At 58.0% G+C, this 13,746-nt stretch overlaps 1 protein-coding gene across 7 annotated transcripts in view; it reads right to left on the reverse strand.

Moving 5' to 3' along the window:
- Nucleotides 1-13,746, reverse strand: part of ARHGEF11 (Rho guanine nucleotide exchange factor 11) — a 90,323-nt gene that overhangs the window by 45,384 nt on the left and 31,193 nt on the right. The gene's annotated exons all lie outside the window — the stretch shown is intronic.

A 13,746-nucleotide genomic window follows, 5' to 3' on the forward strand; every position in this document is an offset into this window, starting at 1 on the left:
AGACCGGAGAGCAGAGGGCGGTGGAGGCCGCAGCAGACAGCCTCCCCGCTCGGGCTTTGTCTCGTCCCGTCCAGAGGGGCACTGGGACTAACCGGGGTGGGTGGGGGGCTGCCATACACTTCTCTAGAAGGGACTGCGAGGGCAACGGCCGAGCCTCTGAAAACGCCCCTCCTGCTTCCGGGAGGAGCCCGGCCGCCCGGTGGTAGTATTCCGGCCCACACTCAGCCCCCGCCTGCAGCCGGCCCGAGGCGCCCTGCCCGGCACATGGGGAGACCCTCAAGGTACCACAGGCCACCAGACCGGTCTTCTCTTCAACAGGAGCAGGACAAGTTCGATCACGGCCATGCCCTCTATCCGGGCAAGTGTGCCTCCTGCCCCCCGGGGGTCTCCTAGGCGTGTCTGCAGCACGTGCCCAGGTAGCAGGTCATCAGTGGGGGCGCTGTGTGCAGGGGCAAAGCACCGAGTTGGTGTAAATGCTCACACGGTGGCTGGCTGAATAAACCAGTGTGACGGTGGGACACCGACAGCAGGGCGCTCAGCTGCGTGCGACGGGAGGCCCTTAACTGCAAGGAACGAGCAGGGATGAGCTGAGGGACAAGAACAAGGCGCAGAATTCCGTGCACGGGGAAAAGTGGGTTGAAGAGAGCAGAGGGGGTTGGATTTCTCTGTGTACGTTTACACGCTTGCTCATGTGTGCACAAAGGATCTAAGACACCTTTAGGGGTACAGAAGAAACAGGCCCCGCTGCCTCTGAGGAAGGAGCCCGGGTGGCTGGGGTTCCTTTGCACCCTTTCAAGTCTGAGTCCTGTGAAGGAGCCAGCTCTTCAAGAACATGTGCAACCAAAGGACTTTTAAAGTTAAAAGATGGGGGTCTTCTTCCCCCCTCATCCTGGCGCCCCTCTTACCTGGACAGGTGAGCCTGCTCTTTACTGGCTGGTCTTTGGACCAGAGAGAGGACACCAAGGGAGAGGAGAGCATGGGGCCCAGGAGAGAGCATGCGGGAAAGGGTGACGAGACACAAAGAACAAAACAAGACATGAACCAGACAAGACACTGGAGATGGTTGGTTCAAAAAAAGCCACAGTCGCGTTGGGAAGGGCGAGGACGCGAACTGCCCACCACGCAGCAGTCCTCGTGCTGAAAGACAAATCCGCCATGTCATGTGGCTGCTCGAACCTCCCAGAGCTTCTGTAGGGTGCGCGGGGCGGGGAGGCTGTGCTGCCTTCCAGCTGGGCCGCGGGCACCGCATGGAGCAGGAAGTACTGCCTGGTCCCCCACGGGTCCCCAGGGCCCACCGCGCCGCAGGGGTCCACCGCAGGACTGCCCGCGAAGGCGGGACTCAGGACGCACTCCAGCTAATCCATCTTATTCTCGGCCTCTGCGCTTTGCCACGACCCTTCACCTGCTCTGGTTTCCGGCTCCTGCCTTTACCCGAACCATGCCTGCTCCCCAGATGTCCCTCCTGCCAGATGGCCCGTGACCGCATCTGGGGCCAGATGAGCACGCGCTGCCAGCAGCTCCAACTGCTGGCTGTCTTCAAATCACCCGCCTCCGTCAATCCCGGCCTGCCCCCCACCCCTCGACCCACGCCAGGCACCCAGCATAGCTCAGCATGTGGTAAGTGCTCTAGCATCTACAGATGACGACCATACTTGCTGCAGACATCATTCTACAACATACACACGCCACACCCTCTTGCTGCCCCCTGGACTGCGTGCGGTGCCGTGTGGCATTTACATCTCGGTGAAGCTGAGCTGTCCTAGAGCCCAGACCTGCGATGCCTAACGTCGCTGCTCCAAGTATCTGTTTAAATTCACTTTTGAAATAAACTGTGTTTCCCCCCTGGACCAGCCACGCTACCAGTGCTTACGGGCTAGCTACGGGTGGCTAGTGGTCACCACACTCACTGGCCCCCATGGCATAAGACATTTCCGTCGCTCCCCGGGACAGGACAGCGCTGTCCCAGACGCCATGTGAGGTGCCGTGTGAGGCACTGGGTGCAGACGGGGGAGGGGCACGTGCAGGACTCTAGCACAGACACTGGGGCGACTGCTCCGTCCTGCCCCCCAGACACGGATCCTAGAATGGGCCTTACGTTAAAGGTCTTTTCCAGCTCATCTGCTGTCTCTAGTCGGATCCACACACCCCACCACTGGGATCCCCAGGACGGGCCTGAACCCCTCCTCCTTGCCCCCTCGGGAGGAGGCCCGTTTTCTGTTGGGACAGCTGGGGCCTCCCCCTCGCCTTGTTCAGTCTGACCCACCCCTGTAAGGAAGCCTGGAAGGGATGGGAACTCTTAACCTGGTTTGCTCTGCACTTGAGCTGGGCCGTGTGCTGCTCCACATAAGGGAAGGCACGCGAAGCTGCGGCCGGTGGACCTGGCTGTGGAGGACGTTAGGGGCACGGACAAGAATCACTTCAGCAACAGACGCCAACAGTTTTTTCTCTGAGAGCTTCGAGGAGGAAAAACTACCCCAGAACCGGACAGGAAGACACGCCTGCAGCAGATCAGGCGGACGGAAACAACCCGAGGGCTGTGGGTCGGCTGGGGCGTGAGCCCGAGCAGAGTGTGTGGGGAGAGACCACGGGAAGGTTAAAATCTGAGACAAGGGAAGAGGGAGAGGAGTCAAGAGCAGAGTTGGGCCGTCACAAAAGGAGAAGGGATTTTAATGGCAGGCTCCCCTCTTGATGACACTCTGGCCAAGTGTGGCAGCAGAGATCAGATTTGAATCGGCCTAAACCTGAAGGGTGCAGAGAAGGCCCGGGAGAGCGGAGACTCTCCCCCCAAATGTGCGGCTCACTAAACAGCAGCCGCAGAGACGGGAGGCCTGGCCCAGCCTCTCGGTGGGGCCCTACCACCGACCCCCACCACCGACCCCCGCCCCGTGCGGCCAGCGGTGTCTCCACACCAGCTCCCTGCGTCGGGCCCCCGCTGACCGTGTGGCTTCTGGCCTCGGGTCTGGATGACTGGAAAAGCCCAGATTCACCGTGCCACAGTGGACCAGCCTTCCCCAGCACGGCCTCCCTGGGGCCCCAGATCAGGACCCGCGACCCGCTCCACTTGATCCCATCCCAACACCTGATGACCAGGTGCGTGCGAGGTCGCCTGACACTGAAGGGCTTTTACCGAGTGGATCCGAACACTGTTGGAACTCCCTCTCCCCGTCTTCGTTCCCTGCCTCTTGGACCCTGCGCTCGTTCTGCTGTGGTCCCATGACGGCCCCACCCTGTCCCCTTGGTCCTCAAGGCTCCGGTTAAGCAGCCTGGACCCCACCGTGCTCTCCCTGGCCACGGCAGCCTACGTACCCTTTACCCCAAGACTGTATTCTGAAACATCTCAAGCCTGCGTGAAGGCTGAGGGGAGCGCACGAAGAGTGCCCGTAGGCCCTTCACCCAGGCTCCCCAATCAGCGTGCATCACACTTGCCTTATTTCCTATGATTACACATTTTTCCCCATTTCAAAGTTGCAGACAGCATGATACTTGATCCCTAAATACGTCAGCATAACCCCCCAAGACCTTCAACTTCTGCTGGACCAGTGACCTCAGCACCCAAGGAGCCACCAGCGATGCAACAGGATTACCTCGCACGGAGTCTGCGCTCAGACCCACCTGTCGTAGCGGCCTTCCACGTGGCCGTTCTCCCACGGCCTCGGACCAGGGTCCAGCCACAGACCTCAGTCTCCTCGACACCCGGCTGACCCAGAACGCCTGCCCACCCGGTCCCTCTGAACACCGAGTGCTGGAGAGCTCGCCAGTCGCCTTATCAAGCAGCCGACAGAGGGCCGGGCGGTCTCCTCTGATTACGTTCAGACTGAGCCTCTTAAGAGAGTATTGCCTCAGTGGTTCTGCCAGGTCTGATTACTTGGACAAGGTGCTCTCCTCGGAGTTGGCAGTGGTAAAAGCGTGCTTCCCACCTCAGTCAGCAGGAAGCTGGGGTGACGGCAGAGAAGGAAGAGCCCCTGTTCTGCAGCAGCCCCTCCCCCAGCGGCCTCACTGCCCACAGGGGCTCCGGGCCTGGGCCGCGAGCTGCACTGGAGCTGCAGAAAGGCCATCTGCCCATCCCGTCCTTCCTTCTACATCTCGGGGCAGGTGCCCTTCCTTCTCTCTCCTGTAAAGAAGGCCATCAGCTCCCTTTTCTGGAGCAGTGCCATGGAGTCATGCACTTCTTCCCGAATGCAGTACATTACAGTCCGTTAGCATCACTTTTTTTCCTTAGGCTTATTTTTTTGGGGAATCTCTATGCCACCGCAGGGCTTACACTCATGACCCCAAGATCAAGAGTCACAGGCGCACTGACTGAGCCAGCCGGGCACCGTTTTCATCATCACCTCTAGGAGCTCCTAGCGCTGCCCCCACCTAGCCGGCGGGAGCTCTCGTCCCTTTACAGGGTCACCGCGTGCCTCGGAGCACATCCTGGCCTCTGGCACAAGGTCCTCCTGGCTCACTGCGCACCTTCCCTGAACCAGGCCCGCCATCGAATACTCCTCTAAGGACCCCTGGTTCCTTTTGGCAGGAGACACATGGAGACAGGGTCTGGGGGCCAGGTGCCCGCTGCCATGGAGCTGCTGTTCTAACAGGCACCTTTGGGGACAGGGAAGGAAATATCTATGCAGGAAGCACCGAGTTCACACTGGAATCTCCAGTTTGACTCCAACACGCGCCGGTCCCTCCTCTCCCGCAGCAGGAGCTGGTTCCCACGCGAGACGGCTGATGGGGTGACGCACCGGCACGCTTACTCAGTCAGTCCAGGGAGTCCCTGCAGCTCTCTGTCCCCCGCGGTGTCCACCAGAGGCGCACAGCCGGGCCCACGTGCAGAAGCTGGGGCCTCTCTTCATACTTGTACTTAATTTGGGGGCTTTGCCTTCCTCAGGCGTATTTACCTAATACGTATTTTACTTTTTGAACTTGTTAAGCATTTATGTGGTTGTGAACTCAAGATGCCACCTTATGAAAGGTCTATCCTGGGGCGCCTGGAGGGGGGGATCAGTCGGTTAAGCGTCCAGCTCAGGTCATGATCTCACGGTGGGTGGGTTCAAGCCCCATGTCAGGCTCTGTGCTGACAGCTCAGAGGCCTGTTTCAGATTCTGTGTCTCCTCTCTCTGCCCCTCCCCCACTCATGCTCTGTCTTTCTGTGTCTCAAAAATAAACAAACATTAAGAAAAAAAAAGGTCTGTCCAGAGTTGCCCCCCGGCGTCCTGCTCCTGCAAGGAAGCTTTCCCTTCGGGCATCGGCTTCCTCTCTGGGCCTCGTCTGGTGAAGCCAAGCAAATGCACACACTGCCCTTATTCTCACCTCGGGCTCACACAAGAGGCAGCAGCCCTGTGTGCGCGGTTCCACCTCACCTGTCCTCAGAGTGGCTCCGTACCGGTCCACAGAAACCTTCCACGTCCCTGGCCTTCTCTCTGCGCTGCCGGCCACACCCTGAGGCCCATGTCCCCGGTCCCTCCCTCCAACACTACTCCCATCATCTGGTGTCAGTCCTGCCTCTCTGTAGAGGGCGAAGGTTGCAGCCTGAACTTTCTGGTATGTTCTCCCCCGCCCGCAGCACCAGGCGCAGAAGAGGCGCTCTGCAAATCCATGCCGAAAACACCCTCCGAGCACGATGCAGCACTGACCTGCGTGGTGACCTTCCAGACAGCGAAGTCAAAAACTGCCCATTTACCCCCCTGTTGGCTATCGGTGTGTGTGCATTTCTGAAAAATTAGTTAAAATTTGAAAATCAATTTCACATTAAAAAGCCACAGGTTTCTGGTTTCTTGGGAACAGGGTGGAAGTCCTGGCACCACTGGGCTTCTAAACCCCACGCGGCCACGATCGGCTTGTGACAGTGCCTGCCCTCTTCATCCTCACTCCGGCCCGCGGGCCACCCGCAGCCGAGCAGCGGCCTGGATGTCCCCGTGACACCAGCCACCAAGTCCTCCCACCTTCCAGGCAGTGTGCACCACCACTACACACTGTCTGTTAGCCTCCCCCAAGGCCCCGGGGCGGGGGGCACTGCCCTAAGGCCCAATGAGGGGGCGCTTCCCCAAGGCCGGGCGAGGGGCAGCACCCCCCCCATTTGCACACCGTACAGGGAAGTTAAGTGGAGTGAAGGCAGATCTGGCTTCAAGGTCTGGGCCCCTAAATGAACTTATCTGACCTGTGGCCGCATATGAAGATTGAACTGGTCTCTACTGGACCTTTTCTAGTATTTTCTCTTTCACACACACACAATACATATACCTCACATGTGCACCCACACGCAACACACGTGATTGTACTCCACACTCACAAGGTACACAGAATACATGTGCTCCATATGTCTAGGGAGATAACGCACATGATAAACAGAGATTAAAAAGCACACCCTGCGTAGGCTGACGTAGGTCTCTGGTGTCTGGGCCAAGTCACTCTCCTGACTTGGGAGTCCCTCCCCAAAGCCAGGAGCAGCAGTGAACCAGGAAAGAGCTCCTTTGCCAGGACCTTCGTTCTAGATAAAGTGCACATTCACTGAACCTTGACCTGGTCTTCCGGGCCTGGTCTCCCTTATCTACCAGGGAGGGAGCTCGGAGGAGCCTCCTGGTGCCCTTTCCAAGGATCCTGCGTCTGGTGGAAGATTCCCCGTGATCTTAGGCAAACACTCCAGGCCCGCACATCCCTGCCCCTGTGGTGCGGGAAGAGACACTAACGTGCCCGAAAAGCTCACACACTGGGAAACACTTAGAAAAACAGGAGCACGGATCAAATGAAGGCAGTTTCTGTCCGAAAGAACCAGAGTGCGCCCTCAACACTCCAAAGGGCGCTGCAGAGACGGGCTGGGCTTGGAAATTCAGCAGCTAATCCCAGTTGTGTGTCTAATCCACAGGGTCCTTGGCCACCACCCACTTCTGCACGCGGGTCTCTTCTCAGTAATAGCAGGGGGGCCAGCGGAAGGGATGGGGGCAGTGTGGCCTGAGAGGCATTCTTAGGTTCCCCACAGTGTGGAGTCCTGAGAAAATCTTTTCGAGGTCCACACTGGGTGGCCGACGCTCAACATGCCAGAGGTGAGGGACACAGACGAGAAAGCAGGTGGCCAACAAACAGAGAAGTGAGGACGCCCCCTGCTCTCCTGTGCGCATCCACACTGGCCTACAGAGGGCGGCGCGCATCCGGGTGGACAGGTGTGTGTGTGCTGGGGGGCTGCTCAACACTCCATGTTGCACACGGCCCATGTGCTATGGTTTCGGGGTGAAACTCCGGCTCCGGCTCAGCCTTCTCCTGGCTGGCACCCCACCTCTCCAAGCCCCAGTTTCTCAGCAACGAACATGGAAAATACTGCTTTCCTCCAAGGGTGGCTGGGAGCACATCACACGCGGAAACTTCAGAGTCCACATGTCCGGGCTGAAGTCAGCCTCCGCGGGGCCGCGCCTGAGCAGGGCTCCTCCCGAGGGAACCGGGCCGGGCAGTCCTCACGCAGGAGCCCGAGAGTTACCTCTCACCCCTGCAGATCTAATCACCGCCACACCCTACCGCTATTACCCACTGTTTCCGGACGCACCTGCTCTGTCCCTCCCCGCCGCTCCCCTTCCTGGACCCCATCGCTCTCTACTTCAGCACTTTTCAGTGCCCTCCTAAGAAGACAAAGTGGAAAGCACCTGTACCAGTTCCCACCTTCCCCGTCCTTGTAAAGTGTCCAAGTCCTCCCCCAGCCCCGCAGGTGCCCTGGGGGTCCTCATGACCCCACCAGCCTCAACCCCAGGAGTCTCCCCCACCACGAAGGCCGACACACACTCGCCAGGGTTCAGCACAAACGCCTCTTCCTCCATGAGGCCTTCCTGGACACCCCCCGATGCGGGCCTCCCCTGAAATCTTCCCTGTGGTGCTAACTCAGTGCTGACTAATCATTTTATGCTTCCTTGGACTGTTTCATGTCTACTTTCCCCCTTTCCTGACAGAGCTTCACTGCGTCTTATTCTTTGGAGACAGCAGCCTCATAACGTAGTATGTAGCAGACATTCAATAATGATGACCTGAGGGGCGCCTGGGTCGGTTGTGTCTGACTTTTGATTTCGGCTCAGATCATGATCTCACAGTTTTTGAGTTTGAGCCCTATGCCAGGCTCTGTGTCTCCCTCTCTCCGCCCCTCCCCTACTTGCCCTCTGTCTCTCTCTCTCAAAAATAAACATTAAAAAAAAATATTTTTTTTAAGTAAGTATTGAGGCACCTGGGTGGCTCAGTCAGTTAAGCATATGACTTTGCCTCAGGTCATGATTTCATGGTTCGTGGGCTCGAGCCCCACGTCGGGCCCTGTGCTATCAGCTCAGAGCCTGGAGCCTGCTTTGGATTCTGTGTCTCCCTCTCTCTCTCCCCAAAATAAATAAACATTAAAAAAAGTATGAGTTGTGGGGCGCCTGGGTGGCTTAGTCGGTTGAGCGTCCAACTTTCGCTTGGGTCATGATCTCACGGTTCGTGGGTTCGAGCCCCGCGTCGGGCTCTGTGCTGACTGCCAGCTCAGAGCCTGGAGCCTGTTTCAGTCTGTGACTCCCTCTCTCTCTGGCCCTCCCCTGCTCATGCTGTCTCTCTATCTCCTAGAAATGAATAAAAACATTAAAAAAAAATAAAAAAAAAAAGTATGAGTTGAAAGATAAAATCAAACCATATATACTAGAGAGCTTTGTAGATATCAAAATACCGTAAGCACACACTTAGCGTCAACACAGAGCGCTTGAAGGGCCTCCACAGTACCCGGGAGGCAGGATTAAATTCACGGCTTCATGGCTTTAACAAGGGCCCCTGGAGCATGAAAGTGTGCGCCTCTGTGCGAACTTACGCAGAGAGTGCCATCAACCTGTCGAACCGTGTAAGCTCCTACAGTCTTCAGTCTCCCAGATTTCTAGAATTTCATTCTGCACACAAAGCACTAAACAAGAAAATGCATGGTAAAGTGTGTTGTGACTACAAATTGGGTCGGGGAGAGAGAAGGCCAAAGAAGGAACTGGAGGGGAGGCTGACTTTACCAGGCCCTGGGAGGAAAGGCAGAATCCCGATGGAAAGATCTGCTGTGGAAGGACCGGGGCGGGGGGAGGGGGGGTACAGCCGGCAGGGGACACAGCAGCTCTGAGGCTGTCGGTGCAACATTCAGGGGCAGGGAGGGTCACACAGGAGTGAGAGCAGAGAGCGGGTGGGGCAGGGGCCACATGCACCCAAGCGCCAGCAGAGAGCAGCCGGGGCGCCACCGCAGGGCCCTCCCGTGTGTCCACAGGGGGCCGCTCGGGCTGCAGGCACCAGAGATGTGTCAGCTCCAAGTGAGCCGGTCCGCATAACACACACACACACACACACACACACACACACACGGTTTCACAAAGGAGGAACACAAAATACCCACACTTTCAACACTGCCTACAGGCTGAAATACCAGTATTTTGAGTAGATTCAGTTAAATGAAATACATCATTAAAATTCCTTTTACCTGTTTCTCCCCTCCTTTTTAATGTTTATTTGTTTTTGAGAGAGAAACAGAGCGTAAGGGGGAGGGGGTAGAGAGAGGTAGACATGGAATCTGAAGGAGGCTCCAGGCTCTGAGCTGTTAGCGAGAGAGAGACGTGGGGATCAAACCCATGAACTGTGAGATCAGGACCTGAGCTGAAGCCAGAGGCTTAGCTGAATGAGCCCCCCAGGCATCCCCTTTTTTCTTTTTTTAATGTTTTATTTATTTTTGAGTGTGCAAATGTGAAAGGGGAGAGACAGAGAGGGAGGGGAACAGATGAGATGAATGAAGCGGGCTCTGCGCTGACGGCACAGAGCCCAATGCGAGGTTCAAACTCCCGAACCGTGAGACCATGACCCAAGCTGAAGTTGGACGCTCAGCTGACTGTGCCCCTGAGGCGCCCTTTGTTTTCATTTTTATTTTATTTTTTATTTATTTATTTTAATATTTTTATTTATTTCTAGGAGAGAGAGAGAGAGACAGCGTGAGCAGGGGAGGGTCAGAGAGAGAGGGAGTCACAGACTCCGAAACAGGCTCCAGGCTCTGAGCTGGCAGTCAGCACAGAGCCCGACGCGGGGCTCGAACCCACGAACCGCGAGATCATGACCTAAGTGAAAGTCGGACACTTAACCGACTAAGCCACCCAGGCGCCCCTTTTGTTTTCATTTTTAAAAGATCTTACTTTTAAGTCATCTCCAGGCCCAAGGTGGGGCTCAAACTCACAGCCCTGAGTCAGTCCCATGTTCTACCAACTGCACCAGCTGGGTGCCCCTCTCCTTCCTACTTTCCATGTGGCTACCAGACAACTTCCGACGCCCCGTGTGGCTTGCGTTCTGCTCTGCTGGACAGCGCTGCCCTGGCCTCCCTGGGCCACAGCTGCCCCACACGTGGCCTTCTCTCCTGTGGCGGGGCCCCCGGACCAGGTGAAGCAACCTGGTCACCGCCCAGCGACTGGTACAAACTGCTGCCAAAGCACTGCCCACGCAGGCACTGACCCCTCTCCCATTGTTCCCTGGACCATGAGCACCCGAAGGGCTCCTGTCGGCATCCCCGGTGAGGAAGACCTGGGGGCTCGGGGGCGGCCGTCTCCAGTGTCTAGCAGAGAACAAGTCAATGGGCGGTGCACCTTCTCTTCACTCTGGACCCAGCACCCTCCCCACCCCACCCCCCTGCTCATCAGCACGGGGACAGACTCATCCGATCACCTATCTGTCACGCATTCCTCAGGAGAAGCCCAGCGTGTGGGCTGCGCCAGGAAGTCCAGCCGGGGTGGAGGGGGGCAGGGGGGCCCAGGCTGGAGCTGGATGCAGTACGTCTCCATCCCCGCGCCGACCGCTGGTGGGGCTTAGAGAAGAGTACTTCCTTTCCATAAGCCTCAGTTTCCAGAAATGAAAGCCAGCTCCTCCCCCGCAAGAACCGGAGGGATGAAGCCAAGCGTGTGGCCCAAGGCCGGGCACACAGCCACGTTCAAGAGCTGGCTGCCACTCGTGCCACGAGCCCCTCCGTCCGACAGAACGAGCCGGCTGCGGCGCCGAAGAAATGAACTCGGAGTGTGCAGTACGGGTGCGGCCGTCCCGGGCCTCCGCTGGAGCGGTCGCCCCGCGCGCCCCGTGAGGGTGAGCCCACACTCCTGCGCAGTCGCCCACGGGCGGTCACCCCTGACGGGATCGATGCCGTGGGAGGATGGCCAGGGGAGGCCAGAGCCACGGCTCGCGAGGGTGGGAGCACAGACCCCGGAAGCGTGCCCGTCGGAGGTGGGGGGCCCTCCGGAGGGCAGCTGCGGAGGCCGCCACAGGGAGGGGGCGGGGCAGACAGTCTAGACATCTGGCTTCTAGACCAACTCTGTACACCCTCGGCAGAGGAGAAAATTACATGGAATAAGCGCCGAATCTGTGCAGGCGTCCATTTAATCCTCACAACAACCTGGGCAGGCAGACGTGGTTATTTTCCTTAACGGATGAGGAAAATGAGATTCAGAGAAGTTCAGTGAGTCACTCAAGGACACACAGCCAGTAAACGGGAGAGCCAGGACGTGGACTCCAGCCTGCTGACAGCGGCGTCCGGCCGCCCCTCTGGACACTGCAGGGCCTGGACCCGACCCTCCTCCCCCTGGCTCTCACCAGGCACCAGTCTCTGCCCTCACAGGGGGCGGTGGGCACACCAGGAGGCCTGCTGCAGAGCCAAGTGCGTCCGACTGGGAAGCAAACAACAGGCACCACGACCAACAGGGATCTAGAAGCCCTGCGAGTCTGCGCTGTGGACGTTCGCGAGATGGCAAAGGGTATTTTGATTCCAGTTTCCCGGTTTTAACAAGAGACGGGAATTGGGGAGCGCTCTGAATCCACAGGCCGGCACCCAAGGCTTGGACTTGGGGTGGGGCAGGGCCTCAGTACGGAGCATGAGGTGTCTTCCTCGCCGCTGTGGTGCCCAGCGTGTGGCGGCGGACAGGCCCCTCGCCACCGCGGGAGCCAGCTTCCGGGGCACCACGACAGGAGGACGGAGCCTGCACCTCTCACGGGCCCTGAGATATTACTCGTAAACCCAAAGCACTCTATCGGCGCATCTCGTCCCACCTGAAGTTTTCCAGAAAAGGAAACTAAATGTGTTCTGAAATAAATCCTCCTGAAGTGAGATATTTAAAAATCTTTTTTTTAACATTTATTCATTTTTGAGAGAGAGAAGCAGAGCGTGAATGGCGGAGGGGCAAAGAGTGAGGGAGACACAGGATGCGAAGCAGGCTCCATGCTGTCAGCACAGAGCCTGAGGTGGGGCTCAAACTCGTTAACTGAGACCATGACCCAAGCTGAGATTGGACGCTTCACCGACTGAGCCCCCCCAGGCGCCTCCCGATAATAATACTTTAACAAGGCACACCTCACTGTGTACCTAGTATGAACAGAACTGTTACTTGAGTCAGTTTTGATTCCTGGCACAATTAAAGTACAAGTCGTAAAACAATCCAGAATAACAGCCAATCCAAGAGGCCTCCATTTTGCCTTCGGAGTCTGTCACAGGCTCAGAAGACTCACCTTTCTAATTTACTTTTTTAGGTGGATTCTAAACCTGTTTTCTTTCTCCGAGTTCATAAGAGAATTGATGGGGAAGTACTGGGTGGCAGGCGAAAGTTCGCCTTGGGTTTTAACACTGCTGAGACGAAGCCATCCACTGAGGTCCTGGGAGGTGAGCTGCCCCCCGCTCCTCTTCCCCGGGACCCCTCCCCGGGACCCTTCCCCGGCCTGGGGAAGACGGATGCTCGTGGCCAGAGAGCCCCCTGCTCCGTGTCCCGCTGCACACTTCGGGCCCTGCCGAGGGAGAGGGACAGAGAGGGACAGAGGAGAGCAGGTGGGGGAGGCTCCTCTCCAGCCGGCAACGGGCTCCCAGCCTTCTGGAAGCTTTCCTAACGCGCTTGCCAGTGATGACCGGTCCTGTTCTTCGCGCTGTCCAGCCCTCGGGCTCCGACCGAAGCTGGGAGCACACACCCCTGCCGCCACGTCGGTACTATGCCGGCTCCGTTCCTTCAGCGCCTGCCTCTCTGGACGCCTGGCCTGGGTCCCGAGCCAAGAGCCAGGCTCTCCGCAGGATGCTTCCTACCCGGCTATGTCTGGGAAGGAAGGCCAGGCAGGAAGCTGATGGAAGGCCAGCCAGCCCGAGGCCCTTATGCCAGGCCCATCAGCAGAGACCCCTCTGGGCTCCTCGGAGCCACTGCACCCCCACGAGACCCCTGGTGTGGATGGGCCGGGGCCTCTCCCCCAGGAGGGAGCCCGGAAGAGGGTCACATGGGCCCTGCCCACTGGGCTCTTCTGGGTCTGCAGCTGGGGCTGACACCCTCAGAGGCCGTTTAGTGGGGAGACAGGGCTGCTTCCTACCCTGTCCTACTGGATGAAATCTCTCCTATTGACAGGGCTGCACAACTGTGAAAGGGGCGTTAAGAAGACAAAGATCCCTGGAGCCGGGAGAACGGCCCCCTCCCCCCGCAGGTGAACAGAAATGATAAGCACTTGACCTTCACAGCTACATTTGAGCACCGAATCCCACCCAGAGCTTATGATCAGCCTTTCAGCAGAGCATCCCAGGGTGTGAAGCCCCGGCTGTCACCTTAGTTGTGGGTCTTGGTTTCCTCACAAGCAGAGCACGGTGTGTGTGCACAGCTGCAAGGGCGGGGGTGTGGGTGAGTGGTGATGGGCAGAGGGGTGCACAAGCCAGACGGTGTCTGCAGGTCCCTTCTGGGGGCCTGGAAACACTCTCATTCCACGGAGGCACAAATCACATCACAATGAGTCTTGCTGTCACATCGA

The sequence above is a fragment of the Crocuta crocuta genome, unplaced genomic scaffold (genome assembly GCF_008692635.1).
Source record: "Crocuta crocuta isolate KB4526 unplaced genomic scaffold, BGI_CrCroc_1.0 scaffold528, whole genome shotgun sequence".
Classification (NCBI taxonomy): Eukaryota; Metazoa; Chordata; class Mammalia; order Carnivora; family Hyaenidae; genus Crocuta; species Crocuta crocuta.